At 37.5% G+C, this 19,167-nt stretch overlaps 1 protein-coding gene across 2 annotated transcripts in view; it reads right to left on the bottom strand.

Annotated features, from left to right (window-relative positions):
• The window catches only part of LOC131046429 (phosphoglucan phosphatase DSP4, amyloplastic), a 213,573-nt gene that overhangs the window by 180,016 nt on the left and 14,390 nt on the right, over window positions 1–19,167 (bottom strand). The window lies entirely within an intron of this gene.

The raw sequence follows: 19,167 nt of genomic DNA, 5'->3' as shown, positions 1-19,167 counted from the left end.
GGTGGTTATTAATTTATTTATTAATAAAATTAAGTTATAAAGTTAAAATTATATATTTAGCTTTATTGATATGGGGACTTAAGTTAAAAGGAAAGTTATTTAAAAATTAAAAGTTCCCCTTCACTAAAGGTACTTGGAGACTTAAATATTAAGATGGGAAGTATTTCTATTTATCCCACATTGGCTGGAAAAGTGCGTGGGCTCTCCTAGGAATGTTATAAAAGACTCTTAAGAGTTCATTTTCAGTATGCTTCGTTGATTTGATAACTTGTGAATTAATTGGAAAGGTCATCTTCAAGGGTTAAAGTGTGCATCAGATTTTGTGAAATTCACATAGTTTTAACTTGGAAAAAAACAAAATGAAGCCGAGAGCAAATCAGAGAAGTGATCTTTTCTCAAAAGAATTCGATGATACAGTTAATGGTGATCAGCGAAGGAATTTGCATAAAGAAAAGGAAGTTGGAAGTTGGCTCTATATAATTGGATTGGAATTGGAGTCTTTGAAATTTTCAGATGATGTTCTCTCTAAGTTGGAGGAATTAGATTCTTATTTGTCCAAATTAGACCAATCTCATTGGAAGAGTTTGAACTGGGCTTTGAAGCCAGCAATGCTTGCTTTGGTCCAGCACTGGAATTGGAGTCTTTGAAATTTTCAGATGATGTTCTCTCTAAGTTGTTGGAATTAGATTCTTATTTGTCCAAATTAGACCAATCTCATTGGAAGAGTTTGAACTGGGCTTTGAAGCCAGCAATGCTTGCTTTGGTCCAGCACAAGTTTTTGGAACATCGTTGTGAAGAGGTTAAGACTTACAGTGGCTTCTTGAATCAGTGAGATCATAAGAATAACAGCTCCCATGGCACCCTATAATGATGATGTACTAAGAAAGGTTCTACAGCTGATTGTGGAGAGTCTTCATGGATTACATGATATCAAAGCCCCTAATTTTGGTAAGAGGGCTAAGATCTTAGAAATTATGGCAAGAGCCAGATCATTTGTCATTATGTTGGATCTCAAATGTGATAAATTGATTCTTCAAATGTTTCAATGTTTCTTAACCAAAATCAGAAAACAACATTCATATAGTGTTAAAGCAAGTATGCAAACTATTTTGTCTTTAATTATGGATGAAGATGATGATATCTACAAGAAGTTGCAATCAGATGTGTTAGCCATCTGGAGAAAGGAGCCGGTTGTTTCACCTAATACTCATGAGTTCTCAAAAAGGTTGATTGAGCAGAAAATTGAGAGGTTCGAGAAATAGATGACTGAAAATGAACTAATCTCAATGGGATTACAGTTTACAGAATCTCTCAAAAAGAGTAAGAACCAAATGATGAGAGAGAAAATTTGTTTCACATGTCAAGAGACTTGGACATTTGATCACAATTGTGGGGTTACCAAGGAAGAAAAGTCAGCCAAAGAAGTTTGGGCCAGTGATGAATAAGATGGGAACTCCAAAGCCGTGTTCCGACAAAATAACACAAATGAGGAGATGGATTCAGCTGTTGTTATAGGTAAGGGCTATATGGATCTCCATATTGGTGACTGGGAAGTTGTTATTGACAAACATTTTGATGAGGATGGTCTTACTAAAGGAAAGAGCATGTTGGAGTCTCAAGATGTTTCCAAGGACGAAAATGAATCTTCACATGATGAAGAATCATTTGAAGATAATGACGTAACAGCAGTTTTGGCCAAACATTAGGAGATGGAGGGAGATTTATCTAATAAAACTAAAAACATTGCAACAAATAATGAAAATCCTTTTAACCAAAGGGCTGTCCAAACTTGAGAGTCTGAATTTTGCCAAGAAGATGACACTAAAAAAGCTGATTTGAAGGACCAGTCAGAAATTTTATTTCTAGATGAGGATTTTGGATCATATAATTTGAAAGATAAGCTTAAAGTCACAGAGGATATGGTTGTTGCAGCCTTAGTGCATTTTGATGATACCCATAAATACATTGAGGACTTCATTTGGAAGACCAAAATTGAGGAAAGGCAAAAAGAAGTTGTTAGAGTCACTAGTTCTCAACTTTGCACAATCAAAGAGGCATTTGAAAGAATGAAATATGATTGCCTGCAATTGCTTAAGGATAGGGATCTTGCATTCAAGTTTGCTGAAGACAAGGAAAAAGAACTATTGGTTGAAAATTTTGTACACCTGGGGGATGTGCAAAATTGTGGTTTCAACCATAGTGTGTGAGTATGATACTCTCCTTATTTAGGGAAAGCTCCACCTATCTACAAACTAAACTAATCTAATATGGGTGAGACAGCAGTTTTTCTTCTTCTTTCAAAAAAAACTACTCTTTTCTCTTCACTAGAAAAGCAATAGCAATTGGAAATATAATACAGTAAATACAAAAATGAGACTTTTTGTAGAATTTTTGCAACATAAAGGGAAGCAAAGTTTCCATGAAGGCACAAACACCTCTGTCACTTCCCGGAAACAGGAAAATAGAAAGAAAGCTCAAAGTCTTCAACTATCTATTCTCCTATCAACCTTTTTAGATGATTTTCTGCTAAGCACAATATGTAGCAGCTCAAAGTCTAACTACATGATGCACTACACCTTGCATGCACAAGTCTTAAAAATAGAAGTAGCACAAAGTCTACAAGCCATCTTCCCACCTGAGCTTTCCACACTAGCTTCAAATATGATAAGCAGCTCAAAGTCTGCAAGACCAAATCTGAAAACCAAACATATAACTCTAAATACAATTAGCAACTCAAAGTCTGCAAGATTGAATTTAAATCCCTCTTGAACAATAGAGCAAAAATCACAATCAACTCCAGAAAATGTCGTCACATAACAACTTGAATTGCCACAAAGTCTCAACACAACTTGCCTCTTTTATTGAAAGCAATTTGATTTACATCTAAGCTCAAAGTCTTAGAGTGCACATAAAAACTGGCAATATTTTATTGCATTGCCAAAAGATAAAATTACAATAGACCCCCTCAAGTATTTATAGGAGAGGAGGCTTGAGAAAAAGGTGGGAGGATCCCAACTAACTTGAGAAATTCTCTCAACCACCATGACTTATTCCAACTACAATCCTAATTGAACTCAACTTGTAGTTGCTTTACATGTAATTACAAAAGTGCAAGTGATGAGTTAACTTACAATTACAAAATTGTTTTTTTACAAGTAAACTTGTCAAAACAAAATTACAAATGCATAATTGAAATAATTCTATGTGTCCGAAGACACGACTCTAGCTACATCATCCTTTGTCTGTGACAATCTTCATGCTGCTTCAGGATGCTAGAACTTGAAGTATTCTGGACTGATGAAGACATCTTGAACCGGAACGGGAATTTGCATCCTTAATGATCTTTGTGTCCTTGGCCAACGAACTTCAACCTTATCTTCTTGCTTGGGGTAGTACTGGCTTTACAAGAGGGAAAGGGCCGCCTTCCTCTTTTCATATCATGACCATCTCTGTCTTGAAAGCATTCTATAATTTGCATCCATGAATTGTTGTTGTATCTCTTCTTCTTTTGTGACTCCATCATGTTGTTTTTTGTTCTTTGTATCATCCTCCAATCTTGGAATCTGCTTGCAAAATAAGGCCCATGCCTTAATCCATTGATTTGGTAGATCGTGTGGGCAAACAGAACTGACATAGGAAGGGATAAATTGATGCAAAAATGGGCTCACGAGGGAATTTCGGGTTCTGGAAATTGCATTACATGTGTGGAAAAACAAGAGCATTAACTAGCAATTGTGGAGAACAAACATGCAACTTCATATGTATAATGGGTTAACCACAAGTTTGCACTTGTAATTGGACCTTAAAGACTCATTTTCAAGTGTTTTTGGGTGCATTTTAGACCAATTTCGGGTTCTGGAAGGTTGACTACAAGTGAAGACACAACTGCAATCGGGTTTTAAAATTACGGTTGCAAGTGGACTTGTAATGGGAAAAATGATACCAACCGGTAATGGCAAACTTTATGTGACCATGGATAGATATGGAGAGGGACATTCTCCTCTTGGCAACTTGGAAAATGGGAAAAACTCTCAACATTGTAATTTCTATAAAAAGAAGGTTAACTCTATTTACCAAAGGGAAGGACAACATAACCAAAGCTACTTGTAATCGGTTTTTGAAATTCCAAATACAAGTAGAAATGAAAAGGGGGAAAATCTTGCATATTCACAAATTGCTTTGCAAATAACTTATCAATTTGGAGAAGATCTTGAAGAAACCCGAAATCTGAGCAAGAGCAAATGCCTTGGATCAAAGCAAATGGACTTGAAAGAAATTGAAATGGTCTTTAAATAGGTTAGGTAGCCACCACATTATGATTGCAACTAGCAAACCAAATCGGTTTTGTCTTCAAATCTTCCCACTAAAAACAGCTTGGAGGAAGAAAGATACTTGATCTCAAACACTCATCAATGGGGGACGTGTTGCAAATGTGGCAAGAAAGAGATTCATGCCCCCAAAACATGGCAACACCCAGCAAAGACGTCTTCCAAAAACGTCTATAAAAACGCCTTCTATAATGCAAAACGTGTTTGCCCAATCTATTTTTGATGAAAAATGTGGCAACAAACATTAATCTCCAATGATTTTGCATGAATATTGGATAGATTTAGTGGAGAAACGCCATAAGAAACGGATTTGGAAGAAGAAATGTGCAGATTGGGTTCTTCATTTGCAACTACAAGCAAAATGTGTCTTCCAAAAGATGCATTCGGGTTTCTAAAACCCCTTTACAAGTTTTAAATTACATCATTTTTTCCTTCATTTGGGCAAATTCGGGTTTTAAAGGAAGAAGAACACAAAAATAAAGAGCAAAACAACTTGTAATAGGGAAATAAAATCCTCATTACAAGTTTTAAAAAAAACACAACTTCAAAGAAATAAAAACTTCAAAACTTGTAATAGGGAAATAAAATTCCCATTACAGGTAAAAATAAAACATAAAAGACTTAAAAAAACTCAAAAAGACTTATAATAGGGAAATAAAATACCTATTACAACTTAAAGAAACGCATAAAAACTTGTAATAGGGAAATAAAATCCCTATTACAACTTAAAGTCACTTAAGTAGGAACTTGTAAAAGAAATTACAAGTTTTTTTTAAACTTATAGTTTTAAATTCACTTGCAATTTGTCCAAAAAGTTCCTACAATGACTTAAAAGACATAAAAAGCAAGGGGGAAAAAAAAGTAAGTTACAAGTAACAAGTTTTAAATAAAGTGCACTTGTAATTGTTTTAAAATTTTCCTACAACACTAAAACAAGAGAAAAATAAAACTTGCAATCAAAGGAAAATTTCCCACCTGCAGTCAAGAAGAAACAACCCAAAATTGAAGAAAAAACATAGCAAACAAACTCGAAACGTGATGAAATTTGAAACCTAAATCAAGGATGGACCGAAGATCAGTCAAGTTCACCAAGGAGCAAATTTTTTGCCTTGGGAAGCGTGCCCTAAGAGTAAAATCTTCAACCTGTAGTGACTGCTCTGAAACCCGAAATTGCACAAAAAGCTAGGAAAAAAAAGACCAAAACTCACCAAAATTTAGACAATGATGGCAAAGACACCCCCCAATGATTTGACACTAACAAATGTGAGTTTTGCACCTCGTAAAACGTTCCCTGGAGACAAAAATGACACATTTTAAGCAAAAAAATTTAGGGATTGTCACATTTTTTAAAATTCAAAAATGAGGACAACAAAGAAGTCGATGGCCTTTGCTTGCAGCTAAGTATGGCTCATTGGTCATTGCACAAAGCAGAAAATCAGTCATTTATTGCAGCCACTCCTATGGAACAACAAGCAAATAGGGCTATGGAGATCATACAAATTGTTCAAGGAATCGATGCAATACATAAGGATGAAATAAGATATGATGATTCCAACATTTTCTATCATAAGGAGATACAATGTGCTGATGAAGATCAGCAGGAACCACGAGAAGTTGAGTTCATGAAATTTGATGAACAATCTTCTCATGATGAAATAGTTTGCAGCCTTGAGAAAAATGCTTTAACAAGTTTTGCAGGTGGCTTTCATAATAACACTCTTCTTGGATCAGTAGCTGATAATAACTATCAAAATTTGGGAGAGTTGAGGTATACTCATATGACCCCATATGTCGAGAAGAATTGGGAAGAACATCAAGAGTATAAACTCCTGTGATTGGAATTATAAAAATACTGATTCAAACAGTCTTCAGAGGAGGACACTTGATAAAACAACCACCATTGATGAGCAATCTATATTAGAAGAAGACTTATTTAGTCACCATGAGGACACTCGGGGAAGGTGCGAAGCACATGCTGTTTTGGTAATGGTAAACAGTAGTCCTTATGCCCTTATCAGTCAGCTATGAACTTTCAGATTGACTTGGGTTTGGATGTCTCTATTGTTTCAAGTTTCCTACAAGATTTGCAATAAAGATAGCAGCTGATTGGAAGTCAGCCTTGGAGAAAAGTTCATATTCCATTAGCAATGATGATTCATATGTTGAGGGAAAGGAGAATGCAAATTTTGGAGATGACCAAATGAGGGATGAACCATTCCAATTTTCAAGTTTCAGTTTGGCATCGCAGATGGGAATTCAGTTGCATGACTACATTAGCATTAGGGGTTTCTATGTGTTTGGGTTTGGTGGTGCTAGCTTTGCTTTTTAAAGCTTTGGTGTCCGGGTCCTGGTTCTTGCCCGGTCCTGGTCCGAGCCCGGTTTTCCTTGGGTTCCACCCGGATCCTCCCCAGGTGGCCGGGTTCTCTGTGGGTCTTGCCACGCAAGACCCACAGAGAACCCGGCCACCTGGGCAGGACCCGAGTGGAACCCAGGGAGAACCCAAGAGGACCCAGGAGAACCAAGGCCTGTGGGTTCCCAAAAACAGGGCCCACGGGTCATAGAAGTCAAAAAAACAATTTAAAGACAACTATGTATCATTTAATTGTTATCATTTATGTATCATTGTATGGGAAAGTTACATTGTATGTTTCATATTTGTATGTTTGAACATATATAATTTTGATATTTGAACATATATATAATATATGACATATGTATATATATATGTGTGTGTGTGTGTGTGTGTGTGTACAGACATACCCATACCCATACCCAAGAAAAAAAAAATTGCCAAATCCGCGAATCCGTACCTGAATTGGTAACTTAGTAAATTAAGTCTGAAACCATACTGGGGGTGTCGTACATTCCCGAAATCTGCTACAGGTGTGCCGTACAGCCCAAAAAAGACTTCAGCAGCAATGTACAAGTCTGAAACTGAAACCATGGATATCGTACAAGCTGGAAGTGGGTCGTACATGTCTAGGAGTCAGCTGGAGGTGCCATACAGGACTGAGAAACAACAGGGTGAAATTGTTCAAGTCTGAAATCCACTGGAAACAATCTGAAACCACTTGAAGAGTGTCGTACAAGCCTGGGAGAATGTCGTACAAGCCTGGGAGAGTGTCGCACCACTGCTGTTCATACATTTAATGGTTGACATTGTGACTGGAGCAGCGTTTTTGGTATGCAATCACATTGTAATGACATCATTAACTATGAAAACTTGGTAGAAATCTGCTGTTGATGTATTTCAGATTTATGTCCTTAGAAATTGAGAATATATATTTGGATTTGGCTTCTTTATCCTGCTGTTGTTAATTTAATAAGTTGTATTACAGATATCTTTGTGTTGCATCAACTCAATATCCATTCACAAAAACTGCAAATTCAGAACAAGCCCAAATCAAAAAACTTAGTCATCAGCTTGCAGGCAAACTGTTTGACAAAATTACAATGAGTGGGAAAGACAAAAAAAAAGTCACTAGCAAGGGGACATCTTACATTCTCCTATTAGGAATGATTACAAGGAATATGATGGAAAGCGATGGAGTAAGATATCCCAACGATGTAAAGAATGATACATGAATACATTGAGGTTAAGGTCATGCAAGGAGGCGAATGGAGAAGAAAGAGGAAGACTCAACAATGCGAAGGAATGACAAGATTCAAATGTGCAAGATGGTGAAAAAGAAGATCATTAAAACATGAAAGGCTCTACAACGCTCAAGGGTTTTAAAGATGAAGAAAGTAAAAGATGAAGGTGAATGTAAAGCTAATCAAAATAAAAGTCAAGGATTGTCATGAAGATAGAGATGGAAGTGCAAGTGGAAAGGACAAGATCAACATATTCAAGAAGATGCCAAGGAATTGCATTGCAACATAAAGAATAATGATAAAGATGATGCAATTCGGGAATATGAACCATCACAATCAATCAAAAGCTAGATGATGTTGAATGCAAGAGATGAAAGAGGTGAAGAGGATAGTTTCAAAAGAGTTAATCAAAGTTAGAGATGCAAGACTTCTTTGTGATGAGGGATGAAAAGATTACAAGGCATGTAAAGCCGAGGTGGCACTCACTCATCACCAGCCAATCTGATAATTCAAGCTCAACATGTGCAGATTCATTGAACCTGACTCATCAACAAATGGACATGCAGATGCATTGACTGAAGTGTCACTATCTATTCCTTGTAAATCGTGCCATTAAGGCCATGTTAATTTTCATTAGTCCTTTTCCTCAAAAGGATGTGCATTTAGAGACTTGTAATTTTCTCATTGGAGGATATTAAATGTAAGGAGGTGCTAGTTGTAACTATCTCACTTTAAGGTTTCATTGAATTTTCTGGGCCATTGATATAAAATCAATCTAGGCCCTTCATTTGTAATTGAGAGCTCAATATAAGGCTTGGCCTTTTCATTTGTAAGATTAAATTAGATGTAGATAAAGAAGTGGAAGTAGCAATAGGAAGAGGAGATCAAAGATTGTTGCCAAGACTATGGTGGAATAAATACATAACTTTCATTGAAGATATGGTGGATCTTTGTGTGTTGTTTCAACATTTTGCATGGTTTCCACTTCTCAAAGTTTTAGTTAAAGTTCATTGATTGTAATGGAGAGATGCGTTGATATTTGATGAATTCCTTGGTTCATAACATTTGTAGTTTGTTGATTACATATTGTAGTGTATGGTTAGTCTAAACCTCATTGTGATTTTAGTTTGATTGTGGATGTTCATTTGGATTGCACAAGTATTGGGTATTTAGATGAATGTTTACAATATGAAAATCCTTTGTTACCTTTGGAGATTGCATCAGTTTTGTGTAGTTTCCTCATGGCAAAGCAAAGCTTGATTTATGCAATCCATCTATCAAAGCACTATCCATCATCTTCATTGACCTTAGGTTCTTAGATTAGATTTCTCTAGCCCTTATTCCTTTTGTCTTTTATTTTCAAGTCAGTTTAGTGTTCCATGTTCCAGCAAAGTGCAAGTCCCTTTGTGATAACAGAAAATCACATATTTTCACAAAGTCTATCCATCACAAAGTCGCATAGTTTGCATTGTAAACCTTGGGGTTGCCTTATTTGATCACATTGTTTAGCATTTGAGGTTTCCCTGTTCAAGAGAGCATAGAACACTTCGTATTTTATTCAATGTTGGTGAGTGTCACAAAACACGCATCAACACTACCTATAATGGCTCTAAAAAAAGTCTTGGGGTAGTGCTGGCCCACCATACCTGCTAGCCAAGGCACTACTCCAAACCCCATTGTTTGTCATGCGGTGTATAGTCTATAAGGAGTGTTAATCATGCAAAATGTTCAACACATCTAATAAAAGTACAGTTGCATTAAGCAAAGTTACCTAAAAATGTAGAATAAATAGTAGCAAATCCATACATGAATATTTATAAGCACATCAATAGAGGAAACCACTGAATGGTATTACTACACAACAGCTATAAAACTATGGGCTGAAAAAACAACATATAAGAACTCAAAGAAAATCTCAAGGGTGGAAGGCCACTAGCCCCACATACCCCTAAGCCAAAGCACTATTTTGGACCCCATTACTTTGGGTGTAAAATCTATAAGGGGTGTAAAACATGCAAAGTATACAACACATCAAAACAAAATTCCACCACATTACGCAAAACTTCATTCAAAATATGGTATAAGTGTAATGTCCCCTTTTCTAGGTGACATGAGATGAGCGGGGGTTGACCTACCATTCGAGTTCCCGTAGGTCAACGACATGGTTAGGCGACTCATTCTGAGGGTCATGGAGCTTTGCAGGAGCTCTGTGAGCCGTTTCGGAACTTCGGACGAGGTCTCCTATTTTTTAGGGAGAACTGGCAGTTGACTGAATGACCACCTGGGGGACCAAGGAGCAGAGCAGGATTCTTTTGAGCAGTTATAGGTGTTTGAAGAGAGGTTCCTACTTTTTAGGGAGATTCCCTACCTTTTAGGAGGTTGTGGCAGTTTCCATATTTGAGGTTCCACGGGACCATACTATGGTTTCAGTTTCGGGAAGATTGGGTGTGTTTCCTAGTTTCTAGGAGCATCCCTAGATTTTAGGGATGGGACTGCCAGTTAGCTCAGCTTTTCCGGCATCGGTCACAGATAGGTGACAAAGTTATATTCATGATTGTTTGGTTATTTTGGGCTGTTATTGGATGTCTGGAGCTATTTTAATATATTTAAATATTTCCTAATTTAGCGATTAAATAATTAAAATAAGGCTATGTATTTAGTCATTTCGGAGTAATAAGGGGTTTTTGGCTTCATCTGGGTTGATATGCCTATGTGCTATAGCTCGTTGGAAAGGTCTTGAACTTTGATACATGATTCTCACCTTCCGGAGTCTTTTTGGATGCCTGGCGCTATTTATTTGCAATTTAGTGTTATTTTCCTATAGTTGACGCCATAATTAGGAAATAACACTCTTTTCATAATGCGCCAACTTTACTCCCTTTTAGGGTTTGGCTTGGAAAGGAAAGGAGATACAAGGAGATGAAGACCTAATTGTTCATTATCTTTTTACACAATCAAACTTATTTTGTGAATTTGCTCTGAGTGAGTGATTCTTCATCTGGGACGCAAACCCCAAGATCTGGACTGGCTGGGACGTAGCCCTCAGCAGTTATTGGCATTGGATTCTTCAGGCAAAGTGCATAGTTGACAAAGATTGAGTACGCCATTCTTCATTGTGGATTCAGGTTGCAGAGTAAGGGTTTCAGCATGGCAGATTGATTCTTCAGCTTGGGCGTGATCTTTGCAGCCTTAGGGCCGCCATTTGCAGCAAGTACATCCCACGTGGAATGTAAGGAATGCATGTATTGAGCCTTAGAGGTATTCTTGATTCATGATATATTATTTTGTGAAAAACTTGGAAGTTGCAGGTCTGCAATTTATAACAGCAAGCAAGTTTGAGATGGAAACCTCAGATTTGGTCTTCAGGAGGACGGAATCCCTTCTACAGGAGGCACGTGGAACACATGAGAAGCTTGTTTCAGGCATATTGAGGGTCATTTCAACAAGCAAACTCAGTAATCATTGGCAGCAAGGTCATTACATCAGATCTGAGCAAGAATACATTCAATTTCAGTGCATTACTTATTTCTTTTGGCAGCTGTACTGTTTCCCAAGGGGGCCGTACCATTACAAATGACTGTGGAGTGATAATAAATAAAATGGAGGGTTTTAACTCCATTTCTTGTTCTTAACTTCATTGTTAGGATCAGCAAGGACTGTGTAGAAGAAATCACAGTCATCAGGCTTGAATTGAGATCAAGGTGAGCAAAACAGTGAGGATTTAAGGCTAAAATTGTATAATTTTGCCTGGCAGAATTTGGATTTCCAACTGGTAATTGGGTTTTTGGCCCAATTTGTTATTGGTAATTCATTTGGAGGTAGTATAAGTGTATTGGTACATCTAGACTGCCCTTGTACCTTCAACTCATGCCTGTATCCATTTCTGGATAGCAAATCAACAACAAACTCCAGCGCTGGATCCGTGGTATGTTTCTAATTGTTTTGGTGAATGTATCTTCACTCCTAGTTGAATGTAATCTGCTGTCATAAATGAAATCAGAAGCTGATATCTTATTTTGAGTTGAATTCTATGTTATTATTGGTTAATGGTTGCAATCCCCATCACCAAAAAGCAAACAACACTTTCTGCATCTTCTGTCTAGTCTCTAAGAACACCAAAAGGCTCTGAAAGATAGTTTATTAATTAAAACTTATCCAGGGCAGCAAAGAATCCATTTAGGGATCTTTCAATAAGCATTAGCAAATCCACTCAAATTCAATAGGAAGAATTGCCTTTATTCATTCAGGAATACATCCTAGATCTCAGAACAATTACAAAATACATTCAAATACAAAGAGATGAAAAGAGACACTGTCATGAGCCCATCATGAGCTGGGTCGACCCAGCACTCAAAAACGATGTTTTTAAACACCAATAAATAAATATAATTAAAATTGAAATTTAATATTCCCTCCTATCGTGGCTGGCTCCAATTGGGGCTGACTTAATAAAAAATTTAAAATTTGAATTTAATTTTCCTCCTAACATGCCTACCTGGCTGACTTCTTTCTGAGGTCGACTTGCATAGGATCTTGAAATTCTAGGCAATCAAGTATTCATATAGAAGATTAGTTTTCATGAGGATATAGAGAATTTGTTTTGGAAAAGCACTCCAACAATGCAGGGTCTGAAGGGACGAAACCCCTTGAAGACAACCCACGGATAGGACAACACCCCTTATTCATTTCCTTCAAAATACTTAACGTAGAAGATCAGACTTTTAAAGCATTCTTTATTTTGCAGGTTCATGGTTGGCTTTAGGATGAAGGAAGCACATCGCAAGCAACAACCATTCTGAGTAGCTGTATGTCACTGTGTGATGTATCATGTGAGTAACAGTATATCCCTATGTGATGTGTTGACAAGTTATCTCTGTGATTTTAGTGGCGACCTCAGTTTCACCTTACTGTGTGTCTTTGACACTAGCAAGCTACCCAAGCAATAAGGGGAATCACACTAGTCAACGAGGATTTTACACTGTGTATCATGACACGAATTTTTTTGTGAGTTTGGGCGTCAATCGGCCTGTTGCAACTGTAAAGCTGAACCTAATAATAGAGACTAAAATTGTTTGTTTGGGTATCCTCTAGACTTTGTGAGTTTTCTGGCACATAATAGAATTTAGTTTTCATAGTTTTCTTATAAATTCTGATGTTTGTTGATATATTATTGATTGATTATGAAATCCTCTTCAAGTGAATTGAAATTCAACAGGGATTGACTGATGAAATGCATTACATTGATAATTTTATGCTAAATTGGATTAAATATCTATTATTAGGTCTGCAATCTGTGCATTAAATATTATAGATAGTGTGTGGGACATTACATTGTCCTAAATTGGATTTGTAACTATCTTTTATTGTATACAGTGTGTGGGTTATTACATTGGTTGTTACCAAAGCTTGGCATCCTACCATCCAATGTGTGTATGCAGATTCATGAGTGTTAGTGACAAAGGATTGAGGTATCAGCAAAGGGAAAAGAGGAACGAGACTGTCATGGGTGATAGAGATGAAGACAACCCTCAAGAATTCATCAGGGAGAGCAAGGAGTTTCAGACTAACATGAGGGATACCATGATTGAAATGGTCCAACTCCTAAAGGAACTAAACTAGCAATTGAGTGTTGGTAGACCTATTCAAAATGGAATCAAAGGGAGCAGCTCTAGTGGTGATGGGGGCTCAACTAATCCAAAACCAAGAAACTTTAGAACAAAATTTCTAGAAAAGGAAGGGCTGGCACCCATGGAAAAAGAGCCACCCAACCAAGAAGATGAAATGACAAGACTTCATGATGAATACAATGCCTTCAGTGTTGTCATATGAAGAGACATGTCCCTTACAAAATACTATGAAATGAAGACAAGGAATGGGCATAGGAGGAGAAGGTATGTTGAGCAGCGATGAAAGGACATTCAACATCGCTTAGGTTAGATCACCATTCCTACTTTTGATAGATCTGGTACTTGTTTGGTTGCAGAAATCGGACACATACTTATCTTTGAATCCAATGTTTAAAGAAGAGGCCGTCAAGTTTGCCACCTTGCATCTTGAGGGAATGGCTCACAAATGGTGGTATCATGGCATGGTGACCCAAGAGCGTGACTCAATCACTACCTTAGAAGACTTCAACTAGAGATTGACAAAGAGATTTGATAGGAGGGATCCAAAGATACATTTCAGAGAGTTAGCACAATTGAAGCAAGAGGGCAAAGTGAAAGACTAGGTAGCAAAATTTCATAGGCTTTCGATCACAGTTCCAAATGTGATAGAAAGGAGGCTCATAGTCGTTTTTGTAGAAGGCCTATTAAACCCCTCAAAGAATTGGTGAGGGCAATTGATGCAAGTTCATTGCAAGAAGCTATTAGCAAAGCTCTAAATTTGGAGGATTTAGTGGCTAAGGACATATTCTATTCCAAGAAGGCACCTCCTATTGTGGCAAAAAGGCCTCCTCAAAAGAGGATGCCTCCACCTAAGGCATTATCTTTCTAATGGGGGACCCATGATGATTTTAGCCAAGAGGATGGAGAAAGCTTTTCCTAGAGACCAAGTGGCATGGGCAGCTGAATGTTAGAATGGGAAAGAGGTAGTTCTTTGTGGCCTTTCTAATGGGGAACCCATGATGGTTTCAGCCAAGAGGATGGAGATAGCTTTTTGTAGAGACCAAGTGGCATGGGCAGCTAATGTTTGATTACAAATACGAGTCCCTCCAAGGATGGGAGATCCTACCATGTTGATATTCAATCCATTTTGGACAAACACAATAAGGTCTTCGATGACATTCCTTCTAGTCTATCATTGAATAGAGGCTTCTAGCATATGATTGAGCTTGAGAAAGGAGCAAAGCCAGTAATCACAACTCCATATCGTCATCCCAAGAGATACAAGGAGATTGAAAAAGCAATTACGGAGCTAATAGATATGGGACACATAAGGCCTAGCTCCATCCCGTTTGCTTCATCTGTGGTACTAGTTAAAAAAAAATGATGTGACTATGAGGATGTGCATTGATTATAGAGCCCTCAACAAAAGGATAATGAAAAACCACTATCCCATACCTAGGATTATTGAATTGATTGATGAGCTTCATGGAGCAATGTATTTATCCAAAAATGATCTATGATTAAGGTACTATCAAATAAGGGTTAGAGATGAGGATGTGCACAAAATAGCCTTCAAATGTCACTATGAGCATTATGAGTTCTTGGTCATGCGATTTTGATTAATAGTAAGACATGGAAGGACCCGCTACTTTCCAGTCATGCATGAATCAAGTGTTCATTCTACAATCAAGAAAAATCGTATTGGTTTTCTTTGATGACATTTTGATTTACAATAAGACATGGAAGGACCAATTGAAGCACGTAGATGAGGTGCTTGGTATACTTGAGCTTCAATATTAGTGCCCAAGGGGTTGGTGTCGATGAGAAAATCAAGGCAATCCAGGATCGGTCTAGACCAATAAATTTGACACACTTAAGAGGATGTGTGAGACTTTGCAGCTATCATAGGAGATTTGTAAAAGGGTTCTCACAACTTGCAACTCATTTGACCAATTTGATGGAGAAGGGGGCATTCTCTTAAAGTTCAACAAAGCAACTATCTTTTGATAAATTCAAGGAGGTAATGAGTTCATGTCCTATTTTGACAATTCCAAATTTCTCACTCCCTTTTGTTTTAGAATGTGATGCTTTAGGAGAGGGCATTGGGGCAGGCTTGATGCAAAATAGACACCCCATGGCATTTGAGTGTAGAAAGACCAAGGAGTCGGAGAGGGACTTCTCTATTTATGGCAAAGAGACATTGGCTATAATGCACGCACTAGCCAAATTTCAGCAATACTTCGTTTGTGGGAAGTTTGCGGTCAAAATGGATCATAACAGCTTGAAGTTTTTCCTCAATCAAAAGGATTTGAACGATAAACAATAGAAATTGGTAAGTAAACTTCAAGCCTACGATTTTGACATTGAGTATAAGAAGGTAAAGAACAATGTGGTGATCGATGAACTCTCTAGGAAGCCCTATTTTTGCTCCATAACTAATATATCTGCTGATTGGAAGTCTGCCATAATGGCTGAGTATGCTAAGAATAAAGTTGTTAGACCAACTGGATGGGAAGTTGCAAGATGACAAGTTCAAGGTGGTTGATGAACTCTTCCTTTGTAATATTCCCTGCTAATCTGCCTTTTTTTCAGTTTCATATGCTTGACAATTCGTCAAACACTTTGTATGCACAGTCCGATTTCTGAGTTCTTGTTTGTATTGTGAGCTTAAGGGATTGTAATTGATGCCAAATCACATAATATTGCAAGGAAATGAAGGCTAACAATATTCATATAACTTTTGACAATAGAGATCCAAGGAATAACAACTTTAAGAGCATAAATCAGAACTGATAAATAATTTATTTATGACTGTTACAACCTTGTCTCAGACTGAAACTTCATACCAATGAGTGTTTTTCATCAACCATACAAGAGTAAAATCAATTCTTTACATACACGTTAACCTTGCTTGTTACCATAGACATGAAATGGCATACAACGGAAGAGAATAGAACTAGAAATGGACTACTAAAACCCTTAATGCAAATCTGAGTACAACTGAAGTGGTAACAGCAATAATGAGTCCAAAAACAAGTGCCAAATCTCCACCAGGTGTAGCCGCCTAGGGTATGAATGGAACAATGAACTCTTGGCTAGATATGAATGCAAATGTAACCCCCAAATGGCTGTCGATTACTGTAGCGAGACACTGTAGCATCACTGTTCACGCCACTGTTCATGCACTATTCACGACACTGTAGCAAATCACAAATCTTCCTTTCCCTTATTTTTGATGCCACTATCAACCTTGAATCTGCTCCAAATATCTTCTTCAAATCTGCTATTCTCTATTAGAAATGCTAATAAACCCAATGTGTTTCCTGAATGAAAATACCATTAATTCTCCTCACTGTATCTTGCAACAGCGAGAAGAACGTTTACAAAGAGGGATTTCGTCCTCTAAGCCCAATAATCAAGAATGAGCTCTTCAAGTCATTTTATAACTTCATCTTGGAAGTTGCCCATCCGCCTTGCCAATGTGGGATGAATAACTTTTCCTTTATTTTATTTCCCCTTTTTAGTCACCCACTTAAGAGACTCTTTAATAAATATAAAGAAACATTAACTTATGTCTCCCAAGTGCCCCTTTATAAAAATGGTCTCTTCATTAAAATAATGAAAATTTGATATGCAAGTCCTTGTTTTGTGCTTCCAAGATTTAAAATTCCTTCCCCCGGTTCCGACGAGCCATCACACTAAGGTGCATTTTAAATATTTTAATTTATTTTTTGCAACCTTGGTTAAATACTTAAAAATAAACTGTTAATGAACCAATTTGACGAAAATTGTCGAAAAGCATCGGAATCGAAATCTGATCATACTGGAGTGACCCTGACGAAGAATAATGACAAATGAAGCCAATTGGGTGACTTCCTATAAATAGACGCTCCCTCCAAGAATCTTGGAGCCTAAACTGAAAGCTAGAAATAACATCTAAAAGCGCCATATGACTCCTCTAAACCAATTGAGCTCATTGGCAACACCAAATTACCCCCTTGAACATGCTAACACAAACCCAGAAAGTCAGCAACAATTGTACTGCTAGAGAAACTGGAAATGGGGACATTGCATCCTTTACAAGGGTCAGTGTAATGTCCCCTAATTGAGAATGCCCTAAATTTGCCCTAATTCTTAATTTCCAAATAAACAAGTGGGGTTAGAGAATACCTTTTCACTTTGATTGAGACCCTGCAAACAAGTTTGGAATTATTCATAATCATAATTCATAAAATAGATCTCTTTAATTAGAAAGCAACAAGTATATATTAGAAATATAGATCTAATCATAAAATTGCTTAAACCAGTTTGAGAAGGCTCAACCATAGAAGAGTTAAGATAGGATGACTCGATAGGGTGCCCTAGAGATCCTCTACCCTAGGCCCAAAAGCAGATATACCATCCCTCTTGGCCTCATGTGGCCCGTGCCATCCATATAACCATTCCCCTCAATCTTGCCACTTCTATCCTACTTCCATGATTGAACATTCTTAATGCACTCTTTTACCATGATAGAGAGCATAAGGAGCATTCACAATAGGGTGCCCTAGAAGTCCATCCTTTCTAAGCCCAAAGGCAATACCCTTTGTACCCCTTTGGCCCCATGGGACTCCCCGGTTATATACCATGAGGTGGCGTACCTAGAAGATGACCCTGACACCGTCCCCTACATCATGCTATTTTTCTCTCCCCTTATGATTGAGCACCCCTTTCTTGTCTATTTCAATAACTACCCCATATAGGGCTTGGAGGGAAGATTGCAATAGGGTGCCCTTCGACTCGACCCTAGGCCCAAGGCCAAGAGCTTATCCTCCTTGGCCTCATGTAATCCTTAACCGAAAGTCCTCAACCATCATCATGAGGTGGCCTCATGATCCTTAACCAATGGTCCTTAACCATCTTTACGAGGTGCCATACCTAGTGAGGAGTCTTTCAACATTCCCCCTCCTTGCACTTCTTTCCTACCCTCACATAGCCAGTTAATATAGGTATATAGCATTCATATCTTATCAATAATTTATGCAGTTATCAAAATATATATATTTTCAATCACATATAATTATATTGATAATCTAATTCTACATGCAATGCATATATATACTCACATTCGTAGGCATAAGTAATCTAACTATTTCCCATTTAATTAACATAACACATGGATGTGTTAAGAAGTTAATCCTGCATACCACAAGCACTTGACATATGAGTATTTAATCAGATCTGTTGTGGGCAAGTATCTCTGTTGATGATCGATCTGCTGCTACAGATGTTGGTAAATATCTTGTTAATCCAATTACATCATTGTCCAATGTTAATCCAGTTGCTATTCATTTGTTCTGATTTCTGTAATTTTGGGTCTGCTTATTAGTCTTCAAAGAGCAAAAGAGTATTGATTTTTCCCCCCTCCTCAAATGAGGCCATCTTCCCTTTATATCTTCCATTGTGAGGGAGAAGTCACAACCCTTCAACATGTCTGCCCTTCGAAAGAGTCACAACCTTTCACAATCACCACCCTCCGAAAGAGTCACAATCTTTAATAATTTATGCCCTCCTTTGGAAGGGTCGCTTCCTTACTTACTTCCCATTCCTTCCTTCTTCCATTGACTCTTCCTTGATTCACATGCTTCCTTATTTCTTTT

This window comes from Cryptomeria japonica, chromosome 1 (genome assembly GCF_030272615.1).
Source record: "Cryptomeria japonica chromosome 1, Sugi_1.0, whole genome shotgun sequence".
NCBI classification, from domain to species: Eukaryota; Viridiplantae; Streptophyta; class Pinopsida; order Cupressales; family Cupressaceae; genus Cryptomeria; species Cryptomeria japonica.
Note: the sequence above shows the minus strand (reverse complement) of the source record. Positions and strands in the feature narration are given on the sequence as shown.